The following is a 10,805-nucleotide window of genomic DNA, read 5'->3' on the forward strand; positions in this document are numbered from 1 at the left end:
GCAGGAGAGTATGGAGGGATGGTCACTGGGCAGAGGTAACTATGGGGAGGAAGTGGGAGGGGAGCTGTTGCATTGTGATAAACTGTGGTCAATGACACGAGACAAAGTATATGTGAACTGCTGTATGGAAAGTGAATTTGCTCTGTAAATCTTCACCCAAATAAAAATAAATAAATTAAAAATAAATAAATAAAGTACACACTATGAAATAAGAACCTAATTTGTTCTCTAAACTTTCACCAAAAGCACAATTAAAAAAATTAAAAGAAAACCCAGAACAATGATATATCACTTCACTCCCACTAAAAAAACAACTTCAATGAGATACTACGTCCCCTCAATAAACAAAAAACAAGCAAAGAACAATTGCCATTAAGTCAATTCTAACTCATGGTGACCCCGTGTGCCAGAGTGGATTTGTGCTCCATATGGTTTTCAATAGTTGATTTTTCTGAAGTAGATTGCCAGGCCTTTCTTCATCAAAAAAGATGAATGGATAAATAAAATGTGTTATACAAATACAAAAGGAGCTCCTGTGGTGTTGTGCCTAAGGCATCTGACTGCTAACCAGAAGGCTGGCGGTTCAAACCCATCAGCCACTCCAAGGAAGGAAGATGAGGCAATGTACTTCTGTATCAATTTACCACCTCAGAAACCCAATGGGAGTAGCTATGAATTGGAATCACCTCGATAGCAGTGAGTTTGTTTTTGGTTTTATATAAATAAAACATAATATTATTCAGCTATAAAAAGAAATGAAGTTCTGATACACAGTACATAATAGATGAACCTTGAAAACATTATGCTAAATTGAAAAAAGACAAATACCATGATCGCACTTATATGAAATATAAAAATAGGTAAATGTTATAGTTGTGTGTCAAATTGGCTGGGCCTGGTTTTGAGCAGGTGGGCAGCTGGATGTAGTTATTCACCATGATGAGACTGCCTTAGGGAGGTGGTGTGCTTCCAGTATGTAAGAAGATAACTTTGAGAAAGATCTCTGAGCTTTTTGGTACACTTGGACCCTGCATGTAGCCAAATTCATCAGCTTGCCATGTTGTCTGCTGATGTTGGGACTGTTTCTAGACTTGAGCTAGTGGTCTGCTGGGTTGCCTGATAACCTTGGGATTCTGCCATTTTATTTGTCCACCTTGGATTTGTCAGCCTCAGCAGCCAGCAGCTGCTTGAGTTAAGAAAAAGCTTGCAGCTTCAGTGGCCTGGGAGCAAGAGGCAGAGTTGAAGCCCAAGGTTGAGGGGCTTTCACCCAGCCCTCAGAGTTAGCATTTGGAACTCAGACTTCTAGTCTCCTAAAATTTAAGGAAATAAATCCCTGTTTGCTCAAGCCACCCACCTGTGGTATTTTCTGTTAGAGGAGCACTACGTAACCAAAAAGGAGCTCTGGTAGTATAGTGCTAACCAAAAGGTTGGCAGTTCAAACCCACCAGCCACTCTGTGGAAGGAAGATGGTGCAATCTATTTCCATAAAGATTTACTGCCTTGGAAACCCAAAGGGCGTCACTATGAGTCAGAATCAACTCGATAGCAGTGAGATTTTTTTTTTTTTTTTTTTGTAGGTAACCAAAACAGCATATGAGATCAATGTGTATTAGTGTTTATCACAGGCAGGTGGGTGGATATGGGGAGGTACTGATTAAGGGTTACTGAATTTGTCAAAGAGGCTGAAAAATTTTGACAATACTGTTGATGGTAGCACAAAACATGGTGAATGTAATTAATGTGATGGAATTGTACACATAAAAATGGTTGAAATGACAAATGTTTTATTATATGTATTTCACTATAATAAAAATTAAAAAGAAATTAAAAGAAGAAACCCCTAGTATAAGTGACTTGATAGGTTACCTTTTACCTCCCTCATCATGGCTTCCCCACACACACACATTATAAAGAATGTTTAGAATCCCTGGGTGGTACACATTATAAAGAATGTTTAGAATCCCTGCCTGGTGCAAATGGTTAACAAACTCAGCTGTTAACCTTAAGGCAAGAAATTAGAATTTACACAGAGGCACTTTGGAAGAAAGGCCTGGAAACTTACTTCCAAAAAATCTCATAAAAAACCCTCTATAGCACAATTCTACTCACAGATGTGAAGTTGCCACGAGGCAGAACTCACTCGACAGCAAGCGATACTGGCTAAGGTCTGCTTAATTACTCCCAGCATAGTAGTTATGTTCGTGTGTCAACTTGGTTGGGCCTGGGTGAGTGGCTGGGCAGCTGATGGTAGTTATTCCTCATGATGAGATTGGCAATCAACTCCATGGTGGGATCTACCACAAGCAGCTGAGTAGCTGCTTTAGTGATGTAGTCTGCTTCCTGTATATAAGCAGCAGCTTTGGGAATGGTGTCTAGCTCATGGCACGCTTGAACCCTGCATGTAGCTGAGTCATTGTTCAGCAGCCTGCCATGCTCTGCTGATCTTGGGACATTCAACGGGCTTGAATCAATGACCTGCCACGTGGTTTGGTACTATCAGGACTGTGCCTTTTCACTTGTCAACCTTGGGTTTGTCAGCCTCAGCAGCAAGAAGCTGCCTGAGTGAAGAGATGCCTCCAGCTTCAGTGGGCTGGGAGCAAGAGGCAGAGCTGAAGTCCAAGTGTGACCCAGCCCCTAGAGCCTGGCACTTGGAACTCAAACTTCTAGCCTCCAAAACTGTAAGAGAATAAACTCCTGTTTGTTTAAGCCATCCCATTTGTGGTATATTCCTGTCAGAGCACCACTCAGTAAGCAAAATACCTAGCTTTGACTCTCTTGCCATCAATTTATTTTTCAAATCATAGCAACCTCACCCAATCAAAACCAAACCAACTGCCATCAAGTTGATTTTGACTCATAGCAACCCTACAGCACAGAGTAGAACTACCCCATAAGGTTTCCAAGGCTGTGAATCTTTACAGAAACAGACTATCACATCTTTCTGCAGAGCAGCTGGTGGGTTTGAACTGCCAACCTTTCAGTTAGCAGCTGAGTGCTTTAACCACTTAGCCACAAGGGCTCCTTAACAAACTCAGAGCTCTATGTTGTTGTTGTTGTTATGTGCCGTCGAGTAGGACCTGACTCATAGCAACCCCTCCATGGGTTTCCGAGGCAGTATCACTAGGAATCACTTGACTGATAACCAGAAGGCTGGCAGTTCAAACCCACTAGCCACTTCTCAGAAGGAAGGTTAGGCAATCTACTTACATAATGATACTGCCTCGGCAACCCAAGGAGGGGTCGCTATGAGTCAAGTCCCACTCAGTGGCACCTAACAACAACAACAACAATGACATCACTACGGAAGTAGATTGCCCCATCTTCCTTCTGAGGAGTGGCTGGTGGGTTTGAACCGCCAGACTTCTGGTTAGCAGTCAAATGCCTTAGGTACTACGCTGTCAGAGCTCCTCAGAACTCTACAGAATTTCAATTAAAGTGTAATGAATAAATACCAAACAGGATCCTTTCCATGTATATCACATCCTAGAACACCATTCACACTGTTGTTGTTGTTGTTATGTGCTGTCGAGTCAGCCCCGACTCATAGCGACCCCTCCTTGGGTTTCCAAGGCAGTATCACTACGGAAGTAGATTGCCCAACCTTCCTTCCGAGGAGTGGCTGGTAGGTTTGAACCACGAGCCTTCTGGTGAGCAGTCAAGTGCCTTAGGCACTATGCTACCTGAGCTCCTCCATTCACCCTAGACACTGCAATTGATTCTTTGCTTCAAATGCTCATGTTTTGTTGGTTTCGGCAGGTTTTCTCCCTACTTTTCTGTTTCATGTACTTCCTCCTTTTCAAGATCCCTAAAATGAAATCCCTCCTAAATTTTCTCCCTAACCCTTTTCTTTTTCCTTGATCTATCTTAAAAACAAAGGATTTCCAATTTTTCCTTCACTGTCTACCTTTTTCCCAGGCTCTTAAACTACATTTCTTCTTACTTGCTGAATAGCTGTATAGAGAAACTTCATTTTCCTCTAAACCAAATTCTCAGTCTCTATGGTGTATCATCTTCCCTGTCAGTCAAGATTTAATCTTTAGAATTGTTTTCTATCTTATGTCACTCACCATGGTCAACAGAACAGTGTGTTCTTAAATTGAGGTTGCATATTGAAATGGGTTAAACACCCTAAATCAAAATCATAGGGAGATCTGTCAAAAATGCATGTTCATATGCTTTACCCTGTAATAACTAATCAGGTTTCCAAGGATGGAACTCAGTAATGTGCTCTTTAAATAAATGCGCCATGTAACTCTTAGGCACACTAGGGTTTGAGAACTACTGCATTATATCAAGCTCTATCTAATTCTGTTGATTCCACCTTTTTAATGTATCTCATCCACTTCTTTCCTATTGCCTCTACTCTAGTTGAGAGCTGTTTCATCTCTTAGCTGGACATCTATAATAGGATTTTCTTGCCTCTAGGACATTCCTTGCTCTAACTCATGCTGCACACTGAGGTCTTATTAATTTTACTAAATCACAGCTCTGCTCATTTAATTTGACAAGCATTTATTGAGAGCATACTATATACTAGGTGCTCTAGGGCAATAGTTTCCAAATGAAGCTGATCATCAGAATCATGGGCTGGGGAATAAGTAGTAGAAAACTTTTCAAAATAGAGATTCTCTGCCCAATCTTTGAGGCCTATGAAGTAAGAATATCCAGAGTGAGAGTTGAGATTAATTAAAAAAAAAAAAAAAAAAGAGGGTATTTCCGGTAAGAGGGAGGACTAGGCAGACAAGCGACACAGACCTTCTTCAACAAAGAAAAGAAAAACCAATTGACAGAGATACAGAAGATAATCCTGGTACCCTGAGATTTGAAAGGAGAAGCTCTGGTAGCAGAGTGCCTAAGGCACTTGACTGCTAACCAGAAGGCTGGTGGTTCAAACCCACCAGCCACTCCTCGGAAGGAAGGTTGGGCAATCCTACTTCCATAGTGATACTGCCTCGGAAACCCAAGGAGGTGTCACTATGAGTCGGGTCCAACTCGATGGCACATACCAACTAACTACCATACAGAAGTGGATTAGGCACCAACTAGTGGAAAAACCTGAAAGAAAACAGTGAGTACGGAGACAGTTGGAGCTGCGGACTTTCAGCTACTCTGACGGGACCAACAGCCTGAATATTTCCAAGAGGTGTTGCGACCTGAGAATTGACGAAAGATCAGCCTGGTCACCAAGGGCTGCAGGGACGACTGTGCTGGTGGTCTATGACTAGGAAGGGAAACAGCAAGGAGGGACACAACCTGAGCTGTTGACTTTCTTCTGTCCGGAGTGCACAACCATTTTGATTGTTTACACGTGGCAGCCAATTTGGATATTTAAAGTGACCAAGGGTGCAGCCATTTTGAATGTTTACAAGTGGTGGCCATTTTGGATATTTAAAGTGACCATGGGCGCAGCCATTTTGAATCTTTACGAGTGGTAACCATTTTGGATTTTAAAGTGATAGCATTCTCATTCGGATTCCAGGGACCTAAGAATAGGCTCTGTTCGCCAAGGTTGGCAGGGACATACAAGAGGCTGACAATAGGAAAGGAGACAAGTGCTGTCAACTAGTGCATACAGGAGCATAGCACAGTACCCTGCTTGCGCAGATAACGTACAAACAAAACAAAATGAAAATCATGGGCAAGTCACTCCAACATACAATCACCAATTAAATATAAACACAAAAACGTCACAATGCATTGGAGACAACAGAGCATCACAGTCCACACAAAAAAGCAAGATAAAGCAGGAGAAACATACAACCACTGTGGAAAGCAATATGGTGATTCCCTAGAGCTGGAATTGGAGACACTATTTGACCCAGCAATCCCATGACTAGGTATATATCCTAGAGAGGTGAGAGCCAGGACAGGAACAGATATATGCATAGTCATGTTCATCGCAGCAGCACTATTTACAATTGCAAAAAGATGGAAACAACCTATGTGCTCATCAGCGGAAGAGTGGATGGCCAAACTATGGTACATACACATAATGGAATGCTGCTATGCAGCACTAAAGAATAATGTAGAGTCTGCAAAACACCGCATAATATGGATGGACTTGGAGGACCTTATGCTGAGTGAAATAAGTCAATCACAGAAGGACAAATATAGTATTAGTTCGTTGTTGTGGAGGGTCAATGAAAGGTTTATATATGGAAGGAAACTTTCTTTGTTGGTTACCAGGAGTAGGAGGGGAGGGGAGGGAACATGGAAAAAAAAAAAAAAAAAATGCATTGACCCATGTCACTTTAGCTTTGTGTATTTCACTGTACATAAATTATACTTCAATAAAATGCATTAAAAAAAAGAGAAAGAAACAAAAAACCTGCCTGTGATACTTTTGGGTACCACTAGACCGGAGCACAAAAAGCCTAAGATGTTCTTGTATATTTCAGAATGTACTGGGAGAGATATGAACATATGTAAATAACTATCATATAACACACTGATTAATGTTATATTACAGGTACCAAATGTTATAGGATGATTAATTCTAACTGCATTAAATACCTTCAATAATATACCCAGCTGGAAGAAATCTTTTCTTCCTCTAATCTCCCAGAGCAGTTTAGAATCTTTTATGGTCTTCTCATTTTTACATTGTACTATAATTATTTTTGTGTATGTTTCATTTCCTCTACACTTGTATTTCAGAACAGAACCATAGCCTCATCTTGGCACATACAATTTGAAAAGAAATTTTTCTGAGTTCTAATTTATTTACACTATAAAGATAAAAGACAAGTAGCTTAGGCATAGCTAAACATTTAATAAATTGTCTAAAAAAATAGGGTGTCCTTGTAAATGTTGAATATGTGTGGTCAAATTTATGGATTTTAATCTTAGCATAGCACTTAGAGGAGCCCTGGTAGTGCAGCAGTTAAGCGCTCAGCTGCTAACTAAAAGGTCGGTGGTTTGAACTCACTTTTCTCCATGGGAGAAAGATGTGGCAGTCTATTCCATAAAGATTTACAGCCTTGGAAATGCTAGGGGGCAGTTCTACTCTGTCCTACAGGGTTGATGTGAGTTGGAATCAACTCCTTGACAGTAGGCTTGGTTTTTATAGCACTTAGTACAGATTCTTCAACATAGCATAAACTCAAATAAAAATATTGTGTGAACCAGTGGAGTGTGGGAACAAGGTACTATCCTTGGATAAGCAAAAAATATCCTTAATACATTCAATATCCAAATACCAATAAGAGGTTATGAGTTTCCAATGAAATAACATCCTGGCAACTTTTGCAAACTAATACTCATGTGCCAAAATCGGCAACCTATTTTGTTTGGAAGACCTGGGAATTGGGGAAGAGGGTGTATTTTTTTGTTTGTTTTAATTTTCATTTGAATGTGTTTTGGCTGGGTAAATATTATCTGATTACCATAGCCCTATCACTTCCTATTATCTTGCACTCATCTGATTTATATATTTATGTCACTTATAGAGCTCTGGTGGTGTAATGCCTAAGACATTTCACTGCTAACCAGAAGGTCGGCAGTTCAAACCCACCAGCCACTCTGTGGAAGGAAGACTGGGCAATTTACTTTCATAAAGATTTACTGCATCAAAAACCCAATACCACCTCAGAAACCAATGGGGGTCACTATGAGTCAGAATTGACTTGATGACCTTGAGTTTTTTTTTGTTTTTTTTTTTTAATATCTCTAAAAGGAGCTTTGGTGGTGTATAGATCTAAAGGTTAGTGCTCTTAAGGTGGCAGATAACTATTCCCAATCATTTTTGCTTTTTGAGTGTTGGCTACCAATTATATTTAACATAAATCTTAACTTACACATTTTTCATCAAAACTTATTTGGTTACCATGTTCAAGTCACTTGACCAGGCATAGTGGGGGACACAACTCTACATAGCATAGAGTCTAGTAGGGGCGACAAGTTATATGTAAGAGATATTCATAAATATAAATGGTAAGAAAAATTATAAGACATAAAGCAAAAAAAAAAAAAAAAAAAAGCCTGAAAGAGTATATTGATAACTCTATAGGAGTTATCAATAAGATGATGTCATTTTGAGGACTAGGTGCACCTCACCTAAACCATGGTATTTGCAATCACTTCCCATGCATGAAAAAGCTGGACAATGAATAAGGAAGACCAGAGAATTGGTGCATTTGAATTATGGTGTTAGTGAATAATATTGAATATGGGCTACTAGAACAACGAACAAACCTGTCCTGGAAGAAGCACAGCTAGAATGTTTAACAAGATGACGTACCGACTCTACGGATGGGCTCAAGTGTCCAATGGCTGTGCGGATGGCACGGGGTAGAGCTGCTATGAGTCAGAATCAATTTGACAGCACGACAGCATGTAATCAAAACATAGGAGCTCAAGGAGCCATGATGGTGCGCACAGTGGCTAAAGTGCTTGGCAGCTAATCAAAAGATCAGCAAATGGAACCCAAGAGCTGTTCGTTAAGAGAAAGATTTGCAGCCTTGGAAACCTTAGGGGGCAGTTCTCCTCAGTTCTGTAAGGGCACTGTGAGCTCGAATCACCTCGGCAGCAGTGGATTTCTAAGAGCTCAGGAGGGAGAATGGAGTGGGTTAGCAAAGATTCAGAATTGGAGGTAGGGGTTAATGGAAGCTGGGATTCAACCAAGTAGAGGAGGGAAGAGACTCAGATGATCAGATTAGGGTGTTCAAAGGTAAATACATGTCTGCTTCTAGAGTTAACCATTCTCTTCTTCTAAGTACATCTAATACAGGGTTAAGTCTCTTGTCTGTGCTTCGTAGACTCAAAAACCACTGTATATTTTTAAATTAATGGTCTGAATCCTTATAAATTTAGGCCTTTTTATTCCTTGCCAGGGAGCTCTGGTAGCATACTGGCTAAAGCACTTGACTGCTAACCAGAAGGCTGGTGGTTCAAACCCACCAGCCACTCCTCGGAAGGAAGGTTGGGCAATCCTACTTCCGTAGTGATACTGCCTCGGAAACCCAAGGAGGGTCACTATGAGTTGGGGCCGACTCGACGGCACATAACAACAACAACAACAACATTCCTTGCCAGATAAATAGCAGTCCAACTGACTCTGTTCAGTACAACACTGACATCCAAAGGATTCCCTGGTTCATCTTTAGAGCCTCGTGGGCTTCTTCTGAGTTTTATTTTCAAAGTGGCCTGTGCAGGGAGGAAGTAGCTCATGGAACCTTCTTTTTTGAAACCTTGGGCAGTTTTTGATCTCTTGCCTATTGATTAAATCTTATCACGTTATATGGCTCCACAATGCAGGTGGCCTATGTTTTCTTAAGTGCCTCCTCTTCTGAAGAATGTATTACTCAGTTCATTAATGTTTCATACCTAAGTATTCTAATGTATTTAATTTTTTATTTAATGAAATTTCTAACCTTCAGGCTGAGGAAGTTATTCAAAATGTTTCATCTAAGCAGCTAGAAAAGTGCTCATTAGCAGGGAGTCTTGAAGATGGAATTTTAAGAAAGGGGTTGGCAGAAGCCTAAACACATAGATCTAAGCTGTCATAAATGCTTCCCTGCCTATAGTCCAGAGGAAAATGATAAGCAGACAAGTTTTGTTGAGTTTCTTTTTTCGATTTTGGTGATAAGAATTTAAAAATTATTTCTGTGCTTTGTTAAAATATAGTGTTTTAAGCGTAAAAGATGTCTGTGTGTGCAAAGCTTTATTTCTCCTCTTTCAAAAACGTTTACTTTCTTCCATGAGTGACAAACTTACTAGACTAACATGACCAAACTAGATACACGTGGAGCAAAAGGCACCATGGTTAGCATTTGGTTTCAATTATTTCAGATTAAAATAATTCTCCTCATGAAAGTAGCGAACTTTGTTGAATTAGTTTGGTTTTTGTAATGGTTTGGACTCAAATCACCTGTGCCTCTTATCACCTGCCTTTAGGTTTATGGACAACGAACAACCTGAGTCAGAAAAGCTTTGATTTTGTTACAGAAAATGAAAAATCTCTGGTCTCTGTCCATTAGACGGTTCAGATGGATCCGGACCAGAAAAAAAAAAAAAAATTTTTAAATGCAACTCAAATTGCGCTTACTATTTAAAAGCTAGAAAACGTGCAGTGCAGTCAAATACACACTGTAAGAAACGGAATATTTAAAGATTCTAATTTTCACTTTTTATTTTTTTTAAACTACCTGCTAGTTTTGTGACAAAGTAGACTCAGAAAAGGAGCTCTGGTAGCATAGTGCCTGAAGGGCTGATGGGACCTAGTTTATGAAAGTAACATTCCCATCATCCCTCCTTGGGTTCAGCCCCATCATAAGCACCAGCCTTGTGTTTGTTCTACCATATGCTTTCTGAAGAATTCTCTGTTGTCACTTTATTACTGTTACTTCAATATGGCCCTCTTCCATTTCTCTGAACATCTGAGGAACACCAGCCACACCGCTGTGGAAGGTTCTCCCTACATTAACCCTTCTACCAAGAGTCCTTACTTGACCTTTTCAAATTTGACTTGCTCCTTTAACCATCATCTAGTTTTAATGTACCTAAGGCACTTGACTGCTAATCAGCAGGCTGGCGGTTCAAACCCACCAGCCACTCCTCGGAAGGAAGATGGGGCAATCTACTTTCGTAGTGATACTGCCTCGGAAACCCAACGAAGGGTCGCTATGAGTCGGGTCCGAATCCACGGCACATAACAACATCAACAACAGACTCAGAAAAGTCCCGGTTTCTACTAAAATAACGCCGGCGGGCGCTGAACGAATGGGGACAAGTTACCACACGCTTGCCGTAGGGAAACAACTTGCACTTTATAACTAGACAGGAATACTGTTTGGTGTGACAGAATA

The sequence above is a fragment of the Orycteropus afer genome, unplaced genomic scaffold, assembly GCF_000298275.1.
Source record: "Orycteropus afer afer isolate SDZICR_OR568_19922 unplaced genomic scaffold, OryAfe1.0 scaffold00067, whole genome shotgun sequence".
NCBI classification, from domain to species: domain Eukaryota; kingdom Metazoa; phylum Chordata; class Mammalia; order Tubulidentata; family Orycteropodidae; genus Orycteropus; species Orycteropus afer.